Source organism: Odocoileus virginianus, chromosome 2 (genome assembly GCF_023699985.2).
Source record: "Odocoileus virginianus isolate 20LAN1187 ecotype Illinois chromosome 2, Ovbor_1.2, whole genome shotgun sequence".
Taxonomy (NCBI): domain Eukaryota; kingdom Metazoa; phylum Chordata; class Mammalia; order Artiodactyla; family Cervidae; genus Odocoileus; species Odocoileus virginianus.
The window spans coordinates 12,214,205-12,230,559 of NC_069675.1; positions in this window are offsets into that span (position 1 = coordinate 12,214,205).

The following is a 16,355-nucleotide window of genomic DNA, read 5'->3' on the forward strand; positions in this document are numbered from 1 at the left end:
TCTCTTGGGGCCCCTCTTCTTGCCAGGCCTCTCCAAGGCTGGCCCAGCCTTGGCAGTATCTACTGCCAGTCCACTCTCTTTCCACTGGCTCAAGCGCACTTCCTGCCCCCATGACAGCTGGTGTGTCCCAAGCAAACGGCTATTCCAGAGTCATGTCTGGTTTCTGATCCCAGCATTTCTACAGCCTGCTCCTGTTCTCACAGGTTGGAGCCAGAAGCACCAGTCTGTGGGATTCCAAGTGCCTGCCATTCCCACTGCCTCCTTATGAGGAGACTGGCCTTGGGCAGCTGCTTGCAAGTGAATACTGGCTGTTATACTCTGCGACCTTGCTCCTCCCTGGCCATGTGAATTGGCCCAGGAATTAGGACTTGAGTCCAAGGAAGCCATTTATTGGCTGGGCATGGGGAGACTAGCATCCCATGAACTAGACTGGTGGTTAAGATTTTGCTTACAGGACAGTTGCATATTAGACAGTGACCAGCAGGCTCAATCAGATCTCTCTTGGGAATTTTGAAAGTGAGATAGCTCATATAAGTCAGGCAGTGAAGAAGAGAAACAAAGGCAAAGGAGGTGCAGGAGAGCGCTTACTTCCGAAGTGGGGAAGATACCTTCTGCAGCAATGTTGAGCCTTCCTGGGTATCAGATAGCAGTCCGTTCCTCCACCTGGGGGCCAGACATGACTGAGACCCCATTGGGGCAGGTTTCCTCACTTTTCCAACTCCCCGGGGTTACACTGAGCCAAGCTTTATTCTCACCCAGCCTCTCCAGGAGTGAATGGCCACACCCAGAGGGTAATTGAGGAAATGACTGCGGTCAGATGGAGGGAGTTTTCAGCAGAATATCCTGGCTTGTTATTGATTCTAGTAGCTAAAGAGATGAGACGCAGATGACATACTTATCGAATGAAGGTGTGACCCAGGACTGAGTGGGACAGCGAATGGGTGTCAGGGTCAAAGGTCAAAGAGGCTTCACATCAGGTTGGAGAGATGGGCCAAATGCAATGCGACGACACTCAAAGGACAAATAGGAACTTCTCCCCCCACCCACATGGTAGCAGAACAGCTCTTTAAAAATACTCGGCGTGTCTCATTGGCTGCGGAAAAATAGCCCACAGAGTGAGGGAGTTGCTCCAAAGGGAGACCAAAATGTTTGAATCCTATAATAATGAGAGTATGGTCTCTAGCTCAACCTTCACCTGGTACAAAATGTCATGAGGCCCTATGGGCTATTCTAGTAGTGAGTGGAGCTTTCCATCTGAGGGATAAAGGGGCTGATGTTGCCCAGGTCATCATCCTAATCTTTCCTTCCTAATCCTTCCTTCCTTCTTTCTTTCTTTCTGAAGCCTTACCTTCTAAACCTTCTTTCTTCCCTTCCTTTCTTCATCCCTTCCTTCCTTTTCTCCTTCCTTTCTTCCTTTATCAAACACTGAGTGAACACCTCTGATCTGGCACCATGATAGGTATTTGGTCTCACAGGAGAACAAAGAGGTCAAAGAAGTTTTACAGAGAAGTTTGTGTCTGGAGAAATGAGTAGGAGTTTCGTTTAGTCAAGCAGATTTAGGAGGAGGTGGGGGGCAGGGGAAGGTCATCCCAGTTGAATGGTGAGAAGTTTAAACTGGCTGGAGTTTTGGGAATGGAGGAAAAGAATTTATGATCCCACAGTGAATGACATTACATATGGTGTGCCAAGGACGGTGGTCTTTATCCTGAGGTTAATTATTAAGAGTTTTTGAGCAGGGACAACACAACCAAGTCTGAGATTAAAGAGAACTGGTAGCAGGATGGAGGATGGTCCAGAGAGGACACAGATTAACGGCAGTGATCCAGTTAGCCAGCATGGCAGTCTTCCTTCTCTTGCAGGCAGAAACCACTCCCTCAGTTCAGTTCAGTTCAGTTCAGTCACTTAGTCGTGTCCAACTCTTGGCAACCCCATGAATCCCAGCACTCCAGGCCTCCCTGTCCATCACCAACTCCTGGAGTTTACTCAAACTCATGTCCATCAAGTCGGTGATGCCATCCAGCCATCTCATCCTCTGTCATCCCCTTCTCCTCCTGCCTCCAATCCCTCCCAGCATCAGGGTCTTTTCCAATGAGTCAACACTTCACATAAGGTGGCCAAAGTATTGGAGTTTCAGCTTCAGCATCAGTCCTTCCAATGAACACCCAGGACTGATCTCTTTTAGGATGGACTGGTTGGATCTCCTTGCAGTCCAAGGGACTCTCAAGAGTCTTCTCCAACACCACAGTTCAAAAGCATCAATTTTTCAGCACTCAGCTTTCTTCATAGTCCAACTCTCACATCCATACACGGCCACTGGAAAAACCATAGCCTTGACTAGATGGACTTTTGTTGGCAAAGTGATGTCTCTGCTTTTTAATATGCTATCTAGGTTGGTCATAACTTTCCTTCCAAGGAGTAAGCATCTTTTAATTTCATGGATGCAATCACCATCTGCAGTGATTTTGGAGCTCAGAAAAATAAAGTCAGCCACTGTTTCTCCATCTATTTCCCATGAGGTGATGGGACCAGATGCCATGGTCTTAGTTTTCTGAATGTTGAGCTTTAAGCCAACTTTTTCACTCTCCTCTTTCACTTTCATCAAGAGGCTCTTTCGTTCCTCTTCACTTTCTGCCATAAGGGTGGTGTCACCTGCATATCTGAGGTTATTGATATTTCTCCCAGCAATCTTGATTCCAGCTTGTGCTTCCTCCAGTCCAGCGTTTCTCATGATGTACTCTGCATATAAGTGAAATAAGCAGGGTGACAATATACAGGCTTGATGTACTCATTTTCCTCTTTGGAACCAGTCTGTTGTTCCATGTCTAGTTCTAACTGTTGCTTCCTGACCTGCATATAGGTTTCTCAAGAGGCAGGTCAGGTGGTCTGGTATTCCCATCTCTTTCAGAATTTTCCACAGTTTATTGTGATCCACACAGTCAAAGGCTTTGGCATCGTCAATAAAGCAGAAATAGCTGTTTTTCTGGAACTCTTTTGCTATATTTGGTGATATATATGTATATTATCATCTATATATTTAGCACAGGTAGGTTATTATCTATACCTTAGAGATGAGGTATTGGATACAGAAGCCCAAAGTGACTTGGCCACAGAGAATTCAACAACTAATAGTGAAAGAACCAGTATTCAACATTTCACTTGATTGAGGCTCTGATAGCTAGGAGTTTTGTACTTGACAAGCAGAGGCATGCTGACTGATGGGGGAGGCTACTGCTGTGGTCCAGGGAAGAGAGGGTCAGGTGAGGCAGGACACTGGCCCTAGCATGCTAAGAGAAGATGGATGAGAGAGATCTTTGAGCGGCAGGTGATTAGCCTTGGTGCCCTACTGGGTGTGGGAAGTAAGGGAGAGGAAGGAGTAAAGAAACTTCCTGACTGCCTGGTGAGGTTGTAGGGAGTGACAGGCAAGGAGGGGAGTCTCTGAAGGAAGAGGAATTTTGTTTGGAACAGTTGAGTGGGGTGTCTCTTTGGAGTTGTCAGGTAGCACTGGGGGTCCAGCAGGCCCTTGAAAATTCTCCTGTAGGAGGAGGTCTGGAGTTCTAGGCTGCAAGCTGCTGATACAGACAGGGAGCTATGCTAGGTGGCGTGAAGTTACACAGAATTGAAGGTTTAGAAGTTGGGGTGGTTCCTCGAGAGGAACCTTCTTCTCACCTTCTCCCCCACTGTGCACTCTCTCCCCTCTCCTCCTCCTGCCCCTGTCTGTGAGGGCTGCAAGGGCTTGAGGGGACCAGCAGACCCTCAGTGGTGCTGGGAATGGAGCCTGGGCAAAGGGCAACTTCCTCCAGGCAGCCTTCCCAGGTCGATGGGAGCTGGTGGGTTCCCGCACAGCTTCAGCTTGTCCAGAGGCCTCACACCCCAGTCCTTGGCCTGACTGCTTCGTGTCATTACTCACAGGGATCCGCGCTCTTCTCTTGGCATTTCTGAAGCAGATAGATGTCTGTCTGGGAAGATGGTTTTCTCTCCCGAGACTGGAGCTTGCTTTCTCCCCAAGGCATGTTCTGGGAGGGAGGTGGACTTGGATGATGGCTGTCTGGGCAACCTCACAGGGGTTTACTGAGACTCCAGGGCAGAGTTCTCATGAGGAGATATCAGGGAGACTGAAGGGAGGTGAGCTGTACTTTCAGGGCTATGGAGGCCCTGAGTCCCACCTTCTGCCTCTGGAGCCTGGGACTTAGCTGAGTTACATGCTTCTGCAGCTGTCTTTGCTTGGGGGAGCCCTTGATGCTCCAGCCCCACCAGGCACATGTCTGGAGGAGGTCATCGCGGGGTCAGCCCTGCTGGGTGGGGCACGACATATCCCCCAGCTCTGGGGCTGTCAGCCCTTCCTGCCTCTCAGCCCACATCCGCTTAACAAGGGAGAACAAGGTCCTTGGGGCCACTTTCCTCTGTGGGCAGCAGTACCTAGTGCAGAATAAATCCTGGTCCAGGATGAGCTCTGGAGCCAGACCACTTGGGTTCCTGAGTTTAAATCCTAGCTGTGCAGGTGCCAATGGAGCAATTTAAACTTCTCTGAGCTTCAGTTTCTGTTTATAAAATGGGGTTAATAATTGTACCCAATCTACAACGTTAATGTAAGGATTTAAGTGAGATGATCCACAATCTGGGTGCTATGGTATTCTGTCCCCTGGTACCCTTGTTGGGACAGCCCTGTCCCCTGCATGTTCAGGGCACCCCCATCCTGGGGAGCAGACAGACAGGAGACAGCTCTGTCTGAGGAGGACTGTGCGTGTGTCCAAGAAGACCTGATCCGTGAAGCGGAGCCTGGAATTCCCTACACTCATCTGCTGGATCCTAAATGGAAACAAATCCAAAACCTCTCTATAAACAAAGACGGCATCTTAAAAAGAGAACAAACCAATGAGCCAGTCTGAACTGGAACTGAACCTCTGGGTTTTCCATCTAAATAGAAAACTCCTCTCCCCCCAGTGCCCAGACCTGACTGTCCTCCAGGTCTGGATGCCGGTGGCTGGTGCATCTCCTCCCACAGTCCAGCCACGTGCCGGGAACTCTCCGGCTGTGGGAAATTCTTCCAGCAGCTTCTCTTCCAGGGCCAGCTGGCTAGGAAGCGAGATTATGTGGCCCTTGCCCCTTGAGGGACCAAGGTTAGTGGACGCGATCCCCCACTAAGGCGTCCCTCCCGGGTCAGTTCTCCACTCTGCTGGCTCCCTGCCCCATATAGCTCTGATTGCGTTCTTGTGCCTATGTGGGTCCCCATCTTCAAGAGAAGAAAATCAGGGTCCTTAGCTAGTGTTCAAGACTCTTTACAGTCTTTCTAATTTTCACTTAAGATTCCTGCTCCCCCATATGCTGTCCACCATGCATCCTCCTCTGGACCATCAAACACCCCGAACCTCTCAAGGGGCAGAGGGCTGGTACAGTCACTGCTCCCAAATCTGGCTGTCTTATGTCCAGGCCTCAGCCCATTGTTCTCAAAGTGCAGGCTTCTCTCGCACCCCACTCCAGCCCCCACACGGGACTCTCCTGGAAGACATGGTACCCGGCAGACTGCAAGGTCCCTGGGCCCCATACACTCAGACCCTCTGGAGTCACCTCTCAAGCCAGCTGCCCTGGTGGTGTTTCTGGTTCTTGCAGACCTTTGAAGAGCCCTGTGGACACTGATGGAGACCAAAGGCTGGCGAGCGGCTGTTTCTCTTGGCTCTAGCCCTGAAAGCCCAGCGCAAACTCAGGGAAAATCTCAAACTCAAGAACTCAGGCAAAATCGTCCCACAGGAGACCTGAGCGTCTAGGGGCTGGGTCTGCCTGCGGGTAGGAACACCTCAGTCAGCAGTGACTGAGGGGGGCCTTCAATAGGAGGGACCCTCAAAACACCAGTTTCCTTTAAGGGAAGGGAGAAGATGGACAAGAGATCTTCCAGGCCAGGATACATGTGGGGAGCCACCACCTTTTGACGTCCCCAACCCAAAGATGTAAAGGCCACAGTCCTCATCCTGGGGGTGCAAACTGGAGAACACACCCATGAATCAGTTTTTTTCTGAGAAGGTGACACATATGGGATCTCAGGAGGGAAGGACCAGCCGCCAGCGATTCCAGAGTGGCTCCTGATGGTGGCTGATTCCTCCTCCAAGCCAACTGTCATTTACTGTGAACAGGTATAATTGCACAGCCCCACTGCACCCTGTGCACTGCTGGAGGGAGGCTGCAGCCAGGTAGGTGCAGGGTGGTCTCCAAATCCCTTGGGCCTAAAGTGATGCCAGCCTTCTGTCCTCCAACCAAGTTTCTGACATCCAGTAGCCCAGGCTCCATGGGCCATCACTCCCCACAAGCCTTCTCCCCTGAGGCCTGGCTCACTCTAATCCTGTTGTCAGCACTCCATCAGGGCCAGAACCACCGTGGTTACCAGCAGCACTCAGAGCAGCAGAAACAGAACAATGCATGACTCAGAGTCCCACACTTCTGTTGTGGGTTCTAATTTTAGGCCATTGTTCCATTCCTCTCTTTGCCTTTCCCAGAATTCTAACGGGTGGGGGCACACGGGCTTGCCAAGATGGAGACCACGACTGGGATGGGGTGCAGGGCTGAGGTGGGACCGAGGCATTGCTCTGGGGGCTGGGTGGAGAGCAGACGGTGAAGAAAGCTGACCTTTGGGGAAAACGGACTCTGCCATCCTCCAGAGAGCAGCTCGAGGGTGGGGAGAATGGTGGCTCTGATCCTTGTAACCTCTCTGTGATTACTCAGCAATGCCATTTGAGCTACAGGGAGGGAGATCTGGAAACCTCATAGCTCTGAGTCACTTGGGTTCACAGACCAGTGAAAAGCCCCACAAATCTCAGAACGACAGCAGGCTCGTGCACTGGTGGGTGGGCATGGGTGTGCCTGTGGTTCCTGTGCTCTGTGGCTGCAGGGCAGCTGAGGAACAGCTCCATGGACCCTCACTTTCCTCACCGCATCCACAGAGGGACCAGCAACAGCCCTGCTCACCAGTGGTCCAGGCATGAGGTGGATGCTGGGGGTGGGTCTGCACTGCCAGGAAGCCATCTGGGCACTGCATCCCTCCTGGGCACTGAGCATCAGTGTTCATGATGAAGGGAGGCAGAGAGCTGGTTTGGAGTCTGACTGTCTGGTGCTCCTGTGTTTTTGGAAAGTTTTTCAGAGTCTGCATTCCCCTGAGCAGAATGTGGTATGTGATTCATAGTTCCTTGCAGTCCGGTACATGTGTGCGCGCGCGTGTGTGTCCGAGTGCGTGCACATGCATGCCAGCACAGTAAACTCCCTCCCTGAGTTGTGAATAATCATGGTCCTTCCTGGAAACCATCTTTGAGCTGGGATGTGAACCTCCTCATCTCTACTCACCTCTCCTTTCTACCCTTCACTTCCTCCGAGGTGATTACTTAGGTGTAACCTGGGAGAAAGAATAGGGCTGGGTATCCAAGAGGCTTTACATCCAGCTCCACCCGTGGACTGAGTGTGTGGCCCTGGGCAGTTTCTTGTTCACCCTGCATTGGTTCTCCTGGAATCGGGAACCTTGCGTGCCCTTCTTTCCTCCTCAGAGAGCTTGGAAGGGTGGAAGGCTCTGAGGAGAGCTGGGGGACCCACTGTGTGTGGCTCATTGCTCTGGGAGGGTTTCCCTGGCAAATGAGGGTGGTCCTTCTCCTCCCTTGCTGACTCAGGCAGGGGACACAGCAGACTGGATGCCTAGAACCCCACAAGGGTGCAGGAAGCTAGCGCTCCTCTCTGCCTTCTTTCTGCTTTCTTCCTCTGAACTCTCTGCCCTTTTACCCCTGGTTCAAGGAGGCTCTTTTGGCCCACATGCATTCTGGGCTGCTCCACCAACTGTGCCCCCGCAACCCTTTTCATCAACTTCAGGGCTCATTTTCTCCTGAGCCCTCTCCCTTACCCTGCCTTTCTCCCCTCAAGATCAGAAACATTCCACTCTGTCTCCCCCACAAATCCCCTGTGCCCCTCCAACGTCAACACGAACCATGTCTCCATTCACTCCAGTCCGCAAATGCCTTTTGCTCTTATCCTCTTCCTGAGTGGTCTGCCTCAGTGATCTACTGCTGTGTAACAAACAACAAAAGCAACCTCTGTTTTGTCATACATCACAGTTGCGTAGATCGGGAATTTTTGGATGGGGCTCAGTTAGACAATCCTTTCAGTGTTTCCCATGATGTTGATTAAAATCTCTTAACAGTCCTTAGCTGATGAGATGGTCGGTCTGGAGGGTCTAAAATGCTTCATTCAGACATCTGGTACTCCCAGCTGACTTGTTCCAGAGTGAGTGTTCCGAGAGACTTGGATGGAAGCTACCAGGCTAAGATCAGCTGGGGTTGTCACCTGGAACACTTACAGGTCATCTCTCCAGCCTGGTGGTCTCAAGGGTGACAACCTCAGCTGAGCCAGCCCACAGTCAAGAGGAGGGATTAGATCCCACTCTCAATGCAGGGACTAGCAGAGACTTTCAAGTCATCTTTCATTGACCAGCACATCTTTCAGGTCTTGCTCTGAAGCCTCTCACTTTGCCCTTGCAGATGAGCTTTTGCTCTGTGACTCTTTCCTAGGTCCTTGATAGTTTTGGTTTTCCCAGCTGGGCTGTGCACTCTTCCAGGGAGGGAGGAAGGGGAGGTATTGGCCAGGTGCTGCAGGCAGAGGCTATACCCAGCAGATGTTTAACAAAGACAGCAGGAGAGGCTCTCAGGAACTGGAAGATGAGTTGTATAGGTTAAGCATCATGTCAATGACATGTATTATCCATAATCTTTCCTTCAAACACCAGGAACAATCATGGTACCATGAAATCTTAGCTCAGCAGCCTTGTCAGGGAGCAGGTATTTGGGCCCCCAGGCAGATGAGGCAACAATCACCTGGTCAAAGTGGGCAGGGTGAGGGCTGTTTTGATGATGGCAGTTCTCATTCACAGGCTCTTGGCTCTTGCAGATTTGAAGTTGGCTGACTCAAGTCAGATAGAAACTTGCAAATTCCACCTGCTTCAGCATCAGGGAGCTGTACAGAATGAAGCATCAGTACACAGATGCTAGAACAACAGTGCTATACAACAATAGCCTGATTAACCTATCACTGATCTCTCTAACAATTTGTTTGAGCTTCAGCTTTATAGAACCTATTGTCATTTACCATTTGGTTATCCACTTTCACCATTCAATATTTTGTGACTGTTTATTCTTCTATTCTATTTGTCTTTGTGGGTTTATACCTAAAACATTATTCACTTTTGTTTTAGTGAGACTTCCAGTTCAGTTCAGTTCAGTTCAGTTCAGTTGCTCAGTCGTGTCCAATTCTTTGTGACCCCATGGACTGCAGCACAGCAGGCATCCCTGTCCATCACCAGCTCCTAGAGCCTACTCAAACTCATGTCCATTGAGTCAGTGATGCTATTCAACCATCTCATCCTCTGTTGTCTGCTTTTCCTCCTGCCTTCAATCTTTCTCAGCATCAGGGTCTTTTCCAATGAGTCAGTTCTTCACATCAGGTGGCCATAGTATTGGAGTTTCAGCTTCAGCATCAGTCTTTCCAATGAATATTCAAGACTGATTTCCTTTAGGATGGACTGGTTGGCTCTCCTTGTAGTCCAGGGACTACAGGACTGTAGTCCAGGACTCAAGAGTCTTCTCCAACACCATATTTCAAAAGCATCAATTCTTCTGCACTCAACTTTCTTTATAGTCCAACTCTCATATCCATACATTACTACTGGAAAAACCATAGCTTTGACTAGATGGACCTTTGTTGACAAAAATGTTTCTGCTTTTTAATACGCTATCTAGGTTGGTCATAACTTTTCTCCCAAGGAGTAAGCATCTTTTAATTTCATGGCTGCAGTCATCATCTGCAGTGATTTTGGAGCCCCCCAAAATAAAGTCAGCCACTGTTTCCCCATCTATTTCCCATGAGGTGATGGGACCAGATGCCATGATCTTAGTTTTCTGAATGTTGAGCTTTAAGCCAACCTTTTCACTCTCCTCTTTCACTTTCATCAAGAGGCTCTTCAGTTCCTCCTCACTTTCTGCCATAAGGGTGGTATCACCTGCATATCTGAGGTTATTGATATTTCTCCCAGCAATCTTGATTCCAGCTTGCGCTTCCTCCAGTCCAGTGTTTCTCATGATGTACTCTGCATATAAGTGAAATAAGCAGGGTGACAATATACAGCCTTGATGTACTCCTTTTCCTCTTCGGAACCAGTCTGTTGTTCCATGTCTAGTTCTAACTGTTGCTTCCTGACCTGCATATAGGTTTCTCAAGAGGCAGGTCAGGTGGTCTGGTATTTCCATCTCTTTCAGAATGTTCCACAGTTTATTGTGATCCACACAGTCAAAGGCTTTGGCACAGTCAATAAAGCAGAAATAGCTGTTTTTCTGGAACTCTCTAGCTTTTTCAATGATCCAGCGGATGTTGGCAATTTGATCTCTGGTTCCTCTGCCTTTTCTAAATCCAGCTTGAACATCTGGAAGTTCATGGTCCACGTATTGCTGAAGCCTGGCTTGAAGAGTTTTGAGCATTACTTTACTACCATGTGAGATGAGTGGAATTGTGTGGCAGTTTGAGCATTCTTTGGGATTGCCTTTCTTTGGGATTAGAATGAAAACTGACCTTTTCCAGTCTTGTGGCCACTGCTGAGTTTTTCAAATTTGCTGGCATATTGAGTGCAGCACTTTCACAGCACCATCTTTTAGATGAGACTTCCGAGAGAGTGGCTAAGTCTGCCATATTTAACTGGAAGTTCCAGGGCACATTATTTAGTCATTTTATATGGTGCTAGTGGTAAAGAACCTGCCTGCCAATGCAGAAAATGTAAGAGATGTAGGTTTTATCCCTGAATTGGGAGGATCCCCTGGAGAAGGGCATAGTAACTCTCTCCAGTATTCTTGCCTGGAGAATTCCAAGGACAAAGGAGACTGGTGGGCTACAGTCCATGTGGTAACAGAGAGTTGGACATGACTAAGCAACTTAGCATGCATGCATAATGAAGAAACTTAAGCTCACAAAGGATGTGAGTTGTGTAAAGACACAAAAACAATGAAGGAACTTGAACCCAGATCTGGTTCTAAATCTAGTGCTGTTTCTTGACCCACCCTTCGGTCATTCCTCTAAGGATCATCTCTCATAAGATAGTTTTGTGTAACATGTTTTGCTAAAGGCTCAAGAGGGTAATAATGGGAGGAGAGGTACATCACAGGGTATACAACTCAATATTGAGCATTAGATATTTTAATACTCAGTTCTTTCCACAACTGAGAATTTATTTCTAACTACTTTTTCTCCTTTGGCTCCCTAACTGCTGTCTTCTTTCTTCTGTTTCTCTCGTTTTTTCAGGTGGCTTCATTATCCCTTTCTCAAGCTACCCATGAAAACTCAAAATTTCTCTCAGTTTTCTGCACAATTGAGCTACTTCTTCTGTATTCTCTCCATGCCATGGAAGTAGTAGGAAGATAGGGAATGGGGAAGAATTGATTTTAACTAACCAAAAATCTCATTGTATTTGTTAAGGTAAAAGGGTAAACTTCTGGGGAAAAAGGAATCCAAATTTATAGGACTGAAAACAATTTATTTCTCTTGTGTAAGGGTAGTTTGTGGAGGTCTATGAGCGCCCCATCCAATCATTCAGGGAACCAGGCTGATGGCAGCTCTGCCAACTTGAGTATTGACTTCCAAGGGTGCTCTAGTACTTGACGTCTCAGTAAGCTGAAGGACTGTGGAGAGATGAATGGGCAGGGCCCTCAGCTACCGCATCCTCCTGGGCAACTGGAAGCCACTCTTAACAAAAATCTAACAGAATAAAAGCAAAGAAAATAATCTTTTTGACCAGGATGAAACAATTTGAATAGGATCCAATACCTAAATTATTGCTTATTATTATAAGTCCTAGTCCAGAACAAATATGTACATCCTTTCTATAGGCAAACAAAAATCACCAGATACATGAACAAATTCAGCAGCTCCCAGCAAGGGATTCATTGAAAAAATAACACAATCTGAAACAAATTTAATCCTTTAGACCCTAACTTAAAAAACCACAAATAATCTATATTTATATTTCCAGGGAGATGGAGTCTGAAATTAGTTTCCAACAGTAGTTGAATCTCTCTTTACCTTTTTTTTTTGTTTTTCTTTACTTGGCAATCAATACATTTTCTTTTTTGGCAGGATCCATGTGCTCCTGATTGCATCTTCTGTCATTGTTCAGCTCTGCAGTTACTTTGGAATGGCTTATTTCTCAGGTAGCCTGTTTGCATGGTGGCCCAAATGGCTGTTAGCAGCTCTGAGACTTTGCTTTTATAATATTAGCTTGAGGCAAAAGTAATTGTGGTTTTTGCACTGTTGAAACTTGCCATTTGATATTGGAACACATTCTAAATAAATGTGGTTATGTTATACATCATTTTAATGCTCATTTCTCACTTTATTTTGTTTTTGCTAATGATTTATTACTTGCTGTGTATATTATATTTTGAACTGTGGTGTTGGATAAGACTCTTGAGGGTCCCTTGGACTGCAAGGAGGTCCAACCAGTCCATCCTAAAGGAGATCAGTCCGGATGTTTATTGGAAGGACTGATGTTGAAGCTGAAACTCCAATACTTTGGCCACCTGATGTGAAGAGCTGACTCATTAGAAAAGACCCTGATGCTGGGAAAGATTGAAGGCAGGAGGAGAAGGGGATGACAGAGGATGAGATGGTTGGATGGCATCACCGACTCAATGGACATGAGTTTGGGTAGGCTCCGGGAGTTGGTGATGGACAGGGAGGCCTTGCATGCTGCAGTTCATGGGGTTGCACAGAGTCGGACATGACTGAGGGACTGAACTGAACTGAACTGATACTATATTTATTTTAGACTGTGGAAATTGATGCTAGACAAAAAACAAATTCATTCAATTTTCTTATTTGAGTTAAAAATGGGTCATAAAGCGGCAGAGAAAATTCTCAGCATTGACAATACATTTGGCCCAGGAACTGCTAACGAATGTACAGTGCTGTGGTGGCTCAAGAAGTTTTGCAAAGGAGACAAGAACCTTGAAGATGAGTAGTGTAGTGGCCAGTCATCATAAGTTGACAGTGACAATTGGCAGCTATCATAGAAGCAGATCAGTCCTCTTACAACCACATGAGAAGTTACTGAAGAACTCAGTGTTGACCATTCTATGGTCCTTTGGCCTTTGAAACAAATTGGAAAGGTGAAAAAGCTCAGTAAGTGGGTGCCTCATGAGCTAACTACAAATCAAAAAATCATTTTGAAGTGTCATCTTTTCTTAATTCTATGCAACAATGAACCATTTCTCCATCAGATTGTGACATTCTATGAAAAGTGGATTGTTTACAATGCCTGTCGATGACCAACTCAGTTGCTGGACCAAGAAGAAGCTCCAAAGCACTTCCCAAAGCCAAACTCAGTACCAAAAAGAAAAAGGTCATGGTCACTGGTGGTCTGCTGCTGGTCTGATCCGCTATAGCTTTCTGAATCTTGGCAACACCATTACATCTGAGAAGTATGCTCAGCAAATTGATGAGATGCACCAGAAACTGCAATGCCTGCAGCTGGCACTGGTCAACAGCATCGGCTCAATTCTTCTCCGCAACAATACCCAAACACATGTCGTACAATTAATGCTTCAAAAGTTGAACAAATTGGGCTATGAAGTTCTTGCCTCATCTGCCACATTAACCTGACCACTCACCAACTGACTACAACTTCTTCAAGAATCTCAACAACCAGCAGGAGGCAGAAAATGCTTCCAAGAGTTCGTCGAATTCCAAAGCATGGATTTTTATGCTACAGGAATAAACAAAATTATTTCTCATTAGCAAAAATGTGTTGATTGTAATTGTTCCTAATTTGATTAATAAAGATGTGTTTGAGCCTAGTTATAATGATTTAAAACTGCCAATTACACTGAAACTGCAATTACATTTGTACCAACCTAATAGTTCCAGCAAAATCAATCTCATTGCCCTGGCATCAGTCAATGCCTATTACATTACCTATCAGGTGGCCAAAGAATTGCCATGCTTTTATTGTCATATATTTGTTCACCCATAGAATCTGAGGATAGAGTCTAATTCACTCAGCCCACGTGAATGGAGAAGGAGGAAGAGGTGTTTCCTTAAAGGAAGAGATGGGTGCTGGACCAGCAGAAACAACTTCTCACTTACCCAACCTAATTACTGTTCATGTGGAAGACAACACAGAGACATTCTTAGATACACTGGGATTCAGAAAGTAAACTATCCATTGTTGTTGTTTAGTCACCAAGTCATGTCCAACTCTTCGTGACCTCATGGACTGTAGCCTGCCAGGCCCCTCTGTCCATGGGATTCTCCAGGCAAGAATACTGGAGTGGGTTGCCATTTCCTTCTCCAAAACTATCTATTACCCTTTCTGAAAAGTTGTTTCAAGAAATATAACTAAGAAATGAATCCAAATAAGAACTCTGATATGGAAGATGTACTATAAAAGAAATGGTGGCAAGCAATACAGTCATAAGACTTAGAGTTAATATCTATATGACTACTAGTAACATAGTTAGAAATTTAATAAAATGAGAAAAATTCTTTAGAGATCTGACCAAAGTGAAAAGAAATTTGTAGTAATAACTGATACCCAAACGACTCTGGTTTGTTACTGTTGTTCATTCACTAAGTCATGTCTCTTTGCCACCTCATGGACAGCAGGACGCCAGGCTTCCCTGTCCTTCACTGTTTCCCAGAGTTTGCTCAAAGTTATGTCCATTGAATCGATGATGCCATCCAACCATCTCATCCTCTGTCATCCCCTTCTCCTCCTGCCTTCAATTTTTCCCAGTATCAGGGACTTTTCCAATGACTCGGCTCTTCGCGTCAGGTGGCCAAAAGTTTGGAGCTTCAGCATCAGTCCTTCCAATGAATATTCCGGGTTGATTTTTTCCTTTAGGATTGACTGGTTTGATCTCCTTGCTGTACAAGGGACTCTCAAGAGTCTTCTCCAGCACCACAATTCAACAGCATCAGTTGTTTTATGCTTAGCCTTTATGGTCCAACTCTCACATCTGTTCATGACTACTGGAAGAAGTCTTTGGTTATTCCAATGAAAATCCTTGGATTAGGTTAAGTCAGGAAGGGAGATTGATGGTAAAGTAGGAAAGAATAAGAGCAAACTTGAACCCACCAGACAGACAGGAACATGTGCGTCTATCTCTCATTGCTCTAGCAAGCTGGCATCAACTGTATGTGCAACAGGGTTAGAATTCTGAGGGACAGGGGTTTACCTGGTGCCTGCATGGTAAAGAATCTGCTTGCCAATGTGGGAGACATGGTTTGGTCCCTGATCTGAGAAGATATCACATGGTGTGGAGCAGCTAAGCTGTGCACCACTACCATTTAGCCTATGCTCTGAAGTCCGAACACCCTAGAGCCCATGTTCCACAAAAATAGAAGCCACTGCCTTGAGAAGCCCAAACACCACAACTAGAGAGAGGTCCATGCAGCAACGAAGACACAGCACAGTCAAAAATAAATAAATAACTACAATTATAAAAAAGTATTTGGAGGAGCAAGAAGAGACCCAGTCAAGTTGAGGGCCTGGCTGCTGCCCACACCAAGATCAGCTGGCAGGCATGCAGCACTTGCAAAAGCAATAGCACCTGGCCCTACACAGAACTTTGGTTTAAAAATAAATGACTGCTCCATCACTCCTGCCTTTGAAATCCCATGTAAGTTTTTTTTGAGGCCCATTCTAATCCTCAACTACATAAGGAAGGGAATTCTATGAAATGTAGTTCTTCCAGCTTAGCTAAGTGGTCAGAGTACAAAGCCACCACAATAATTACATAAAAGCAAATGAAAACAAAATGCATTCAACAGTTAGCTCAAAAACTTAGAGAAGAATAATAAAACAAATCTAATGAAGGAAAAACAAAAAAATTAATAAAGATAAAAGCAAAACTTAATGAGTTAGGAAATGAAGGCACAGCAGGCTTTTACACAAACCAAAATTTTTATCTGTGCAAAGGCTAATAAAATAAGAAAATCTTTAGTAGTGCTAATAAAACAAAAAAGAGCACACAAAACGTTATGAATTAGAAATAGCATAAAATGTTGGAAAGAATGATTTACCAAAAAAGTGCAGCAATATACAATTGGAAATTCAAATTTAAAACACCAGTTTCAAGAGCCTTAAAACTTTAAAATGATTAAGGATAAATATAACACATTTTGTACAAGACCTGTACACTGAAATTATAAAACCTTGCTGAGAAATTAAAAGCTATTGAAATAAAAAGAAAGATATACCGTATTCATGAATTGGAAGACAATATTGTTAAGATTTTGCAAGTCCCCCAAAGTTTCCACAGACTCAAAACAATCCAAACAAAAATTTCAGAAAG